At 46.3% G+C, this 11,212-nt stretch overlaps 1 protein-coding gene across 1 annotated transcript in view; it reads left to right on the top strand.

The window, feature by feature from the left end:
- Window positions 1-2,909: 2,909 nt before the first annotated feature.
- The window catches only part of Lhx4 (LIM homeobox 4), a 56,652-nt gene continuing 48,349 nt past the window's right edge, over window positions 2,910-11,212 (top strand). The window contains exon 1 of the mRNA XM_031385368.1: window positions 2,910-3,010. The gene's annotated coding sequence lies outside the window, so the exon portion shown is untranslated. The remainder of the gene's footprint in view (window positions 3,011-11,212) is intronic.

The following is an 11,212-nucleotide window of genomic DNA, read 5'->3' as shown; positions in this document are numbered from 1 at the left end:
GGTAGGCAGGCAGGAGGGCAGGTAGGCAGGCAGGAGGGCAGGTAGGCAGGCAGGAGGGCAGGTAGGCATACATCTCGACCTGGGGGACTCGCTGAGAGCTTTTAGGCAGGAACCCTCCAGTTTACTTCCCCCAAGATCTAAAGCAGAAAGCCTGCGCCTTAGTTTTTCTGCATTATTTTCTGAGGTTTCTTGCCTTTGTAGCTCTCCTCACAGGAGACCATGTGGCGAATGCAATGAAGTCTATAGAGGGTCACACAGAGAGCAGGAAGTATATAAAAAGCCAGAGAGCATTACAGATAAGAGGTTAAGAGGGACCCTGACAGCGGCACAACTGTGACTCTCTAGCCAGCTGACTGCCCCAATAACTAATCCTACAACCTAACCAGGACTGACAGACCACCATCAGCTACTCCCCGGAGAAAACACCACTTCCTCTGCCTCACAGACCCAGGATATGCTAGGGTTGTTCCTCATTCTTGAGCTGTAGTGGAGGGTATTTATTTATTTACCTCCTTCGTTCACATGACAAATATTAACAAAGAACCCATAATAGGCTGGGCTGCGTGCTTGGAGCTGGGAAGAAAACAGTGAACAAGACCATTTCTTTGCAGTTGGACAACTGTAAAGAGAGGACCCCAGAGCTGGACAGCACAGTGGCTGTTTGTAGAGAATCTAAGGATGGACAGAGCTCCGCAATGCCATGCTGACCCCTGAAAGGCAGAGGCTGCCTGATTGAGTGTCTGCCCAGCGATGCAGGACGGAGCAAGCACTTTGGAAAGTTAAGCTAAGAGGACTCCTCAAGACCTTCTCAGAGTCACTCAAAGCGGCCCCCACGAGTGGGTGATTAGGATAAGAAGTGCCCAAGGCTTATCAAGGAAATGTTCTTGCCTGCTAAAGAGGGCTGGCCTCTTTCTAATGATGGGGTGAAGTGTCCCTGGGGAATAAGTGACTCTTCAGCTTTATGGTGTGTCTGGGGCTAGAGAGTCCAGATCCTGGAAGAGTGGAGCAGCCTCCACTGGTTGAGTACTAGGTTTTCTGCCCCCTTGGTCAGCTCCAGGACTCACAGGACCTCCGGAAGGGCGACCTACATACTAACAGCTGAGTGGAGGTCTGTGATTGTGAAGGTGGCAGCATCCCCTCCATTTCAGGAGCTGAGGAACAAGAGCAGAATAGACCTGGGATTCTCTAAATCTTAACTAAAGCTTGGAAATCAACAACCTGCAGACTGGGGACACCCTTGTCCAGCATGACATACACGCCCTCTCCGTCCCTCAGAACCTTCCCTTTCAGACAACCCATCCCCACCCACCCAGAACACTAATCCATAGTGTTTTTGTTAAATGTAACTATCTTGGCAAATAAAGACTTGTTTTAATCTTTGGTTCGCAGGTTCAGCTCACTTGGAGCTAAAATTTTGTGCCTTTGGGATACATGGGTGGCCTTGGGGGAACCCCACCCCCAACCAGATGTAGCTAGTCAAAAACAAGCTTTTATTTTTTTAAATTTTTAAAAAGATTTTATTATTATTAATTTTTATTATATATATGAGTATGTGAGTGTTGGTACCCTCAAAGGCCAGAGGCATCAAATCCCTCTGGAGCTGGAGTTTCAGGGGGCTGTGAGATGCCGACTGTGTGTACTGGAATTTGAACTCAGATCCTCTAAAAGAACAAGCTGTGCTCTTAAAGCCCAAGCCATTTCTCCAGCCCAAGACAATGGTTTATGTCTCCTTATATATTCTTAGAACTCGTTGTGTGTTGTGTGTGCTTGTTTCTTCATGTTCTAGAGCGTGAGCTGGTCTCCTCAGGTCACACTGCAGATGCAACGTGAAGTTTTGCTAAAGCAGAGGAAATGCTTTTACAGCCAGAAACTCAAGAACACCAAGCAAGATTGTCTCACTAGTCGGTATAGAGAGGAGGAGCTCTCTCTTGGTGAGATAGAGTCCAAGCTCAGGAGGGGCCAGAGGTGCAGAAGCGACTTCAGCTCTGGACTCTTCCACCAGATCACAGACAGAGAAGAGCCCATGCATACAGCAATAGTTACTAACCCAGAGCTTGTGGAACCCTTGAATGTGAAAGAAATTTTACAACGGACCACAAGGTGTATGGCATTATTGTAAAGCTTCTTTTAGTGATACATTCATTTTGCCCTCCACTGTTATAGTCCACTAATTAATTTACCACTGTATTTGATATTCTCCATTCACTAGCTTCATGGTCCTCCTCACTGGCCCCTTAGTTCTCATCCCTCCTGACTCAGATCCTGCCTCGTACCCACCTCCTCATTTTTATCTCTGTCACCACCAGTGGCTTTCTCCATCTTTCCATCTCTAGAGTCTCCCCAGAAACTTCTGACCTCCCTGGTCTCTGTTGGAAACCCACCATGGATCTCCACACACAGCCCCTCTGATGTGCCTGTCATTGTGTGTGCGTCATGACCCCTCCCCCCCACCAGGGAGTGTTCTAGAACAGTGCTCACCCACATCACGCCACCTACAAAAAGGTCCTGTGGCACTGGTGAGTGCTGAGGAAGATGCTCACAGAGCAGGCTGGAGCACCAGAGAGAAAGATGGCTTAGCCCCCAGAGGCCTCCCACCTGGCTTCCCTGGCACAGGGACAGAGCTGGTCCAGCTCTGGGTGGAGGTGCTGGGGCTAGCTAATCACCTAAATGGACACAGGCTGTTGAGAGACAGGCTCTATTCCCTAATAGAATTTGCCCTCAAGTGCAATTTAATTTTCTCTGAGGCGGTCTCCAACCCCTCTGCTGCCCTCCCCCTAAGCAGACCAGGCTTTCCCTGCTTATGAGGGGGAGCAGAGAGCCTTCTACCAGAGAAAGAGAAGGCCTCCTCTGTGCTCTGTCCTGATACTTGGAGTACCCCCACCATCCCTCCCTGGATGGGGACCCCACTCTCATCTCCTGACTCTGGCTTCCCTCCACAGCAGAGAGAACAGCTGCTCCCATCAGGGCCCACAGTCCACGCCATGGAGACAGATCCTTCCCCTGACCTCTGGTAAGTTCACGTGGGTCCAGAATTCCCTTTGTCCAGCTTAGTGAGAAAGGCTTGGGACCACAATGGGCAGGAAGGGGTGTGGAAGATGGGAGGGTGTGGCTCACTCATCCTCAGTGGAGGGAACAGAGATCATCTCTGAGATCTGTGGTTTGGGATCCCACCCAGCTGCCCAGAGCCCTGGGGATCTCCTGCTCATCAGTGCTGCTTTTGGGACTGGGTGACCCTCAGGCAAAACCCCCACTCCCTGGCCCCACTGCAGTATCTTGAAGCCTAACTCTGGGTCTCTAGGAATCTCGGAAGCTGTGGAAACATCAGCTTGGGGATACATGGGGGTCATCTTCTGTAGTCTCTTCCTTCTCTTGAGACCCCCTTCATAGCCCCACCTCCTGAGTGTCCAGAGTACAGAGAGGTCTGGGCAGGTTTCCACTGACTTGAACTCCCTAGTCAAGACAGGGATGAGGTCCAGGACCACAAGAGAAACCTAGAGCTGTGAGAGGAGGGTGGAGTCCTGGGGTTAGCTTGGGAGGAGAGTTCAGGGTGCTATACCCTCCTCTTAGGTAACCCCTAGGGGGATCTCTCTAGCCTGTGCTCTTTATCTGGTAGCTCTGGCATGAGAGCACTGGAATTCCTACTTCTTTGCTGTCAAAGCCTTGAAAAGAGCAGAGGGTGGGACTGAAGATGACAGAATGGATTGGTAGTGGGTCAGGGTCAACAGCAAAGGGGAGACAGTCATTCCTCAGGCCGGCCACCTGCTCAGGGCTCAGGGCTCAGCAATCAGGGATGTATGCAGCTGAGGTCTCTTCTCTGTGTGGGGCCCACTGCTCCTTGGGTTACATTTGTGAGCATCTTCCCCTTCATCTGTCCCAGCGAATGGTTAATTAGTTCCTTACTGACTGCTGGAAGCTGGGCTGAATGCTAAGAGGAGAGGGGCTGTTTTGTGCCTCTCTGTGTTGTGTGTGCATGAGCGTGTACAGTCCCATGCAAATCAGAAAGCCCTGGAAGAGCCGTGGCACTTCACATTCCCTATCAGCCATGCTAGAAGAAGAAACAAATGAAATTAATGTTAATAAGAGATGTAATTTACTCAGAAAGAGAGAGAGAGAGATGTCATTTAACACAATGTATCCAAAATCATTGCGATATGTGAATTTAAAAAAAAAATCTTAATGAACTGTTTCTTATTCTTTTCTATGTTTTAAGCCCTCAGAATCTGATGCATAACTTACATTTATAGCACATCTCTATTCTGACCATGTGCTCTGTGGCCACATGTGGTCAGTGACCACTGTACATCGCAGCAGAATCCCCAAGGGAGATGCATTCAGTGCTGCTCAGGGGCCAGCAGCAGCAGCAGCAGCAGCACCCAGAAAGCCATTAGAGAGACAGAATCACAGACATCAAACCTACCAATCTAGAAACCACAGTATTTAAACCAACCCTCACATGATTACAACACAGAGATATCTAAAGAGCCAGGGGTATAAGACTCTAGAATGTTCTCATACAGGGTCATACATGATTCCACCGCCCCCCAACAATTAGGAGACTTATCTGAATACCAGCATTCCTGTTTAAGCACAGGAAAACAGGCTTGGAGAGTTTAACTCCCTATAGCCATAAAGCACAGATATGAATGAACTAGGTTAGACTTATATCCTCTCCTGAACCCTCCCCTCAAACTCTTAGCCTTTCCTCCCTGATTGCCCAAAGTCATAATTAGTCCCATCTCCTGTTCCCATCTTGGCTGGCTGATTTTTCAAGCAAACAGGTTAGTGAGCAAGAGCAAACTCATCACAGGAAGCCAGTGTCACTCACGCAAAGGAATGGCCAAGCCATGACACCTGCTGTGTTCCCTGTCCTCAGACACCAGAGACAGTTGGCATTTGTCTGTGGGGTGCTTAGTGCTAACCGGTCTGCCTCCCTTTGCTGATACTATGAGTTTGGAATGACGGCAATCCCATTGCACAAAGAGGTAAGTGGAGGCTCACAGTGGTTGAGCCTCCAGCTAAGTTGGCACTGGCCCTGAAGTGCATCAGGTTCCAGTGTCAGGAATCTGGTTTCTGTCTCATGTGTCTCCTCCCATAGGCCTCCTGGGCCTTTTCCTGTCACCTCTGCATACATCAAACGCTCCTACACTTTTTGGTTATAAGTCAGTTCCTGAGAGGAAACTGCTGAGTTAAGCTCCTCCATGAAAAAATCTTTCTCCAAGATGATGAAGGGCTTATTTTATAGATTAGCTTTGACACCTGCAGCTATTTCAAATGCAGCCAGGCTGGGCCTTCTCCCCTTTTGGCTCCCCATGGGCAGTGTCCTCTCCATGAGCTGAGGAAATGAATCAGACACTTAGAAACTCTGGGAGTGAGCCTAGGGTCTCAGAAGAGACAGCTCGGCCCTCTCGAGTTTCAGCCTCCTTTAGAAAGAACCCTGCTACGGCTACTCCATGCTTTTTGCAAATTGGTTCGTAGTTGGATCTTTGGAGTTCCGGAGTCTCTGAGTTCAAGAGTTTGAAGAGGGAGATGGGAAGGGGTAGTAGGCTCAGCAGAAGGTATCTGGAGGCCCAAATTTTTCTTTAAATAAACATGGGGACAGAGTAGCTCAGAGACACACACCAGAGAAAGCATAGTTGCAAGGTGATATGGGTAGATCAGGCCCCGAAGAGAAGAGGCAGACCTGGCGCAGGCTGTATTCTCTCCTATCCTTTGTACAGAGCAAAGGCAGGGTGGCCTTTTCCATGGTGGAGAGAGAGAGTTCCCAAGACAGTGAAAATGTTACCCACAGAGAAATTTGGGCATACTGACCACAAGATGAATGAAAAGAACAAGTCTCTACCTCCAACGGGGAAAGACAAAGAAGGTCCATAACCTTGGGCTCAACTCTAAGGTCTCCCAAGTTCAACTCTTCAGCTAAGAATATGCAGGGCAGGGCTAGAATTATAGTTGAGTTGACAGAGTGCTTGCCTACACGCACAGATCCCCAACATTGAATAAACTATGTGTAGTGACACACATCTTAATCTCTGCACTTGGGAGGTGGGGGCAGCAGGATTAGAAGTTCAAGGTCACCCTCAGCGACATAGCAAGTTCCAAGACGGCTCGGTTAGGTGAGAACCTGTTTTAAAAAAATGGAAAAATCCAGGAGAATTTCTAGTATCCAGTTGTGATACTAACTGACATTTCTAGAAGTGTTTCCTCAGAGCTCTGGGTAACCATGCAAGGAGAGTTCTCTCATTCCCAATTGGCCAGTGAAAAATCAAAAAAGCAGGAACTTTCCAGCAGCTGCCCAAGGAGGAGAATACTCAAATTAAGATTTGAATGTTGATAACCACAGCCTGCTACTGAATCCAGTTCTGATTTCGTCTGAGGCATAGAAGGCAGATGCCTCCGGAGAGCTCTCCTGGCTTTATCTCACAGGCATACTGTGAAAGAACGCTATGGTTTAAGCACCCCAAGTCATTGCTTTCCACTGACTTTCCCCAAGTCAGTGCCAACCATTGAACTGGCAGATAGTAGGTGCCCAGTGAGTGCATGACTGAATGATCTAGGCACTCTAGATTTCTGAGTGATATAAAAAACTCTGACAGTAGAACAAGGCCAATCCCTGGATTCACTTCCCAGCTCCTACCTGTACTTGATCCATGTTGTAAGATGGCAGCACGGATGGTTCTTAAAGGCTTTGGCCTTGCGGAGTCATGTATACTGCATGAATCCGTACCCAGCAAGCCTCAAAGGAGACTTACTTAGCAATGCTGGCTAGGCTAGAGCCTGCCTACCTGGACGTATGTACTTACTGGCTTGCCACCTGTGCAACCTGAAGGATGTCCCTCCATTTCTCTGTGCTCCACTTCACTTGTCTGTAGGTCAAGGATGATAAGAGGCCTAGGAAGATCTGTGGGGACTAAGTAAGCAACACAGGGGAGGGCATTCTAAACAGCACTGCCAATAAGTATCACTTCCCTGACTCCTCTAAGAATCTTAGTGTCCTTGCCCTGTGTCTCTGTCATTTACTGAAGACTGAAATGCTCAAGTAGAGGCTTTTTGTCTTTTCCATGTCCCTTAAGTTGCTTTGTCAAGGACATGGGGCAGGTTTATGGAGCAGGGATGGCCCTCTGCTCAGCATCCTGGCTGAGAGATCCCTCTGAGGTTCTGGGAAGAGAAGGAGACAAATGACAAAGTGGTGGGTCCACAAAAGGGGCCAGTGACAAATGACTGGAAGGACTGGGTGGACAGATGCAGAAGAGCAAAGGCCCCTGTCCTTTTATTGGAGAACTCCTCACAGCTCCCTGAACAAGACAGACGCTCCCCAGGGGCTGGGTGGAGGGGTGGTCTCCCTGGTTCTCTCTGCCGGGATGAGTAATATGGACCGGGGCAGAGGGTCTATATCAATCTAGTCCTACAGAAAAATGAATGAAAATTGAATTCCCCAAGGAGAATCGGGGAGCTGTTATCCAGACAGAGATAAATCAGAGGATGCCACAAAGCCGGGGAGAGCAGGTTTGCAACAGCAGCAGAATAATTAAGGAAACAGTTTCAAAATGCAAATGATGGAAGTGCTGGGGAGGAATGGGGATGAGGAGGGCATGATTAGAGATGGGGTGACAGGGAGCAAGAGCAGTGAAATTTTTTTTCTCAGTGGAAAAAGGGGCTGGGATTCCTAGCTTTGGAGGCGAGCTTGCCCACTCCACAAAACTCCTAAAATGTAAGGGTTAGAAGACACAAGTCTGCAAGAGCTGAAAGAGCACTGCATTGGGAGTCAAAAGGCTGGATTTAATTTCCAGTTGGCTCTGCAGCTTATTAGCTCTGTGACCTCAGGCAAACCACTTAACCTCTCTGATTCCTGATAATCAGACCCAAGCCCAAGTGTAATGTTGAAGATCAAACGAGATAAACTACATGGAGGACCTTTGTAAAATGTAAGTTAAGTGGTAGACAAATCGCAAGCTATCATCATTTTCCTAAATTGAATTTCACCCTCCTTGGAATCCGATCCACTGACATGTCAGATTTGGTTCCCAGAAAGTGTCTAGAAAGTACTAGATTGTGTGGGCTGGCTATTGACCAACCTCTCTAACAAACCCTAGGAAAGCCACACCACTAAGGCCTGTCTGCTGGTGCCTACCTTCTGGAAGGTTCTTGCCCAAAGATAGGCTCTGAGGGTAACTGGCCCTAAGGAGTGTTATTCCTGAGAGACCGAACCACCTTCCAACCTGGTGCCTGGTGAGGAAAGACAACTGAATCAAGTAGAGACCCAAATTCTGAGTCCTACCAAGAGTTTTCTGGGCCATTCTTCATCCCAGGGCTTTGTAGGACTTGGCCATTCTCTCTTTCTGGACAGGACACTGCAGAGGCTGCTCAGCCTCTCTTAGCCTGTCTGTTCATTCTCCAAGTACCGCTTCTTGCTTGTGGTGAGTGTGCAGGTGGCAGTACCTACCATGGGGCATGGTACAGTTGCAAACTCTCAATAGAGTTGCTCTTAGTGTCTGCACCAAACACTAAGCGTTCAGCTTGAGGAATGCTTTTAACTCATGATTCCCTACTGGCAAATGCAAAAGCAGAGGCCTCCGAAGGGAGGCAGAATGTAATGATCCTGAGAATAAGATGCAGCTCACTCAGGGACAAAGGCCCAGGGAATGAGTATTTACTGGTTGGAGCACATTATGGGTCAGTTTGGGGGTGCCATGGCATTGAGAAGCTGCGGCTCACAGGTTCAAGAACTAAAGGCAGGGGTCTTCTGTCAAGGGACAGATGTGACACTGGCAACCCAATCCTAGTTATACTATCCCCTATTTGGTGACTGGCTAGTACCCTGCAAAGGACAAGCAGGCAGCACCCAGCCAGGTTATACCAGAGGGGACAAGAGTTGCAGAGGATGATACAAAAAATATTTATTTGTTTGTTTGTTTGTTTGTTTATTGGTTGTTCAAGGCAGGGCTCCTGTATGTAGCCTCAGCTATCCTGGAACTCACTCTAGACCAGGCTGACATTGAACCTCCCAGGGGTCTGCTTGCCTCTGTTTCCTGAGTACTTGGAATAAAGGCATGTGTCACTACTGCCCAGCTTAAACTATAATTTTAGATTACAAAGTAATTATTCAGAAAGTTGAAATCAAGAGCATTTTCACAGGTTTGAGGCTAGCCTGAGATACATAGTGTGGACTAGGCTAGCTTGACCTGCAAAGTGAGACCCAGTGTCTCAGATCAGAGTGGAACAGGGTGAGGGTGGATTGAAGAACGTGTTATATACCTACAGTCTCAGCACTTGGAAGGTGAAGAGGCAGGAGGATCAGAAATTTAAGACCATTTTTGGCTACATAGCAAGAGCAAGGTAACCAGGCTACATGACATTCTCAATGTGTGAGTAATTACTATATTGACTACATTTCATTACATGGGTTATTGTTTTTTAACATTACTGAATATAAAAATTGCTTCATAATACATTTCTCTTATGTGCTTTGAAAATAGATTTTTGAGTAGTATTTTGTTATATTTCCTTCTGTTTTCCCCCCCTCTGTTTTTAAAAGCAATTTTATCAGGTTTTCCTTTGTAAAATAATGTGAAAATATAATAATGGCAAAATAATTTGTCTTTAAGAAAGCAAAAAGAATAAAATAAACTATCTGCTATTATAGATAACCACTTTTACATTTTAGCATATTTTCTAGTTATGATTTTTTTAAATTCTCAAATTCATACTGTTCTATAATTTTTCCCAACTTTCCACTATATACCTAACATTTTCTACATTATCAGGTATTATTCTATTATTTCTAATGACTTCCTAGCATTCAGTTTGCTCCATTCTGTTGAGTAGCTCTCTCTCCTAGTCTGTCTCTCTTTTCTTTCTTTTTTTTTTCTGTCTCTCTTTTCATCTTACTTTCTTCTTGTCCTTTCTCTCTTTTTTCTTCTCCTGGAAATCAACTTCTGTGTCTTCTGCTTTCTACAATTGAGCATACCCTTGACCTCTATGTTATTGTCTTTTTAAAAGTATGAATACCTTGTAACTTCATGTTCGTAACATTCTTTTGAATACATTTCTGTATAAATGGCATTTTAAGCTATAAAATATAGGTATATAACTCCATGGTAGAGGCCATGCCTACCTGCCCAGCAGATGCAATGCTTCGAATTCTTTCCCCAGTAGTGTAAAGCAGACAAACTATTGTCAGAATGCCTTAGAAGACATTTATATTCTATGATTTTTCCTGTTTTCTTCACACCCAAAAGCACAATGGCTATTACCACTGCTTTTCTAATTAACTAATATTTTTTATTGGTTGTCACAGCATTACTATGTTGCTAAACCTTATACTCAGATTCAATGATTACTTAAGATAGTACCTAGCAGATCTACTGTGCTTCTTCAAACCATTTTCTTTTGTTGGGTATTTACATAAAATTTCCCCTCCAGATTATAGTGCTGCAATAAACATCTTCATGCATGAATCTTTTAAAAATATTCTAGGTTACTTTTGTGTATTAAACACTCAAAACTGGAATTACATGAACTAAAATATAATTTTATGGTTCGGATAACTATCCTCAAATATCTTCCCAAGTGGATATTAAGAGTTTATAAAGACACCAGCGTTGTCTGTGAGAGAACCATTTGTAAATATGCTCACCGACTGAAACCCTACTCCCTCCCAGGTGGTCAATTAACAAACAAACGGAAAAACAAAACGGTAGGGGCTACACTGTTCCTAATGACCAAGTGTTCTCTCAATTTGTGCACACAGCTTACAGTAAACAGCAAGACAGGACCCTCGTTAGTACCAGGACCCATATAAGTCTCTGTGACCTTACTGGACACAGATCCTAAGTAGCACACAGCCACGCCCTCCTCTTACTGTTCATCCTTCTCCCTCACCAACCCTAAAACATCTGCAGTAAAACAAAAACTTCTCAGCGCAGTGTTCCCCTTCCTGCCGACTCAGGATCCCATTGAGCTGGAAAGACCCATCTGACTCGAAGTCCGCAATTAAATCAGGAATGATGATGTCAAGAGGTGGCGGGGCCCAGGGCTGACCCCGTAGTTTTCTCGCGCCGGCGGTCGGGAGGCGTCGAGTGTTTGAAAAAGTGCTAGACTTCGTTCCAACGCTGATCTTTGCTTTATTGCCTCCAGGAATGAGTATGGAGAGAAATGAGTTTTCAAAGCGCGCGCGTTTGTGTGTGTGTGTGTGTGTGTGTGTGTGTGTGTGTGTGTG

Source organism: Mastomys coucha, unplaced genomic scaffold (assembly GCF_008632895.1).
Source record: "Mastomys coucha isolate ucsf_1 unplaced genomic scaffold, UCSF_Mcou_1 pScaffold1, whole genome shotgun sequence".
NCBI lineage: Eukaryota > Metazoa > Chordata > Mammalia > Rodentia > Muridae > Mastomys > Mastomys coucha.
The sequence above is the reverse complement of the archived record's forward strand: the minus strand, read 5'-3'. Positions and strand labels throughout refer to the sequence as shown.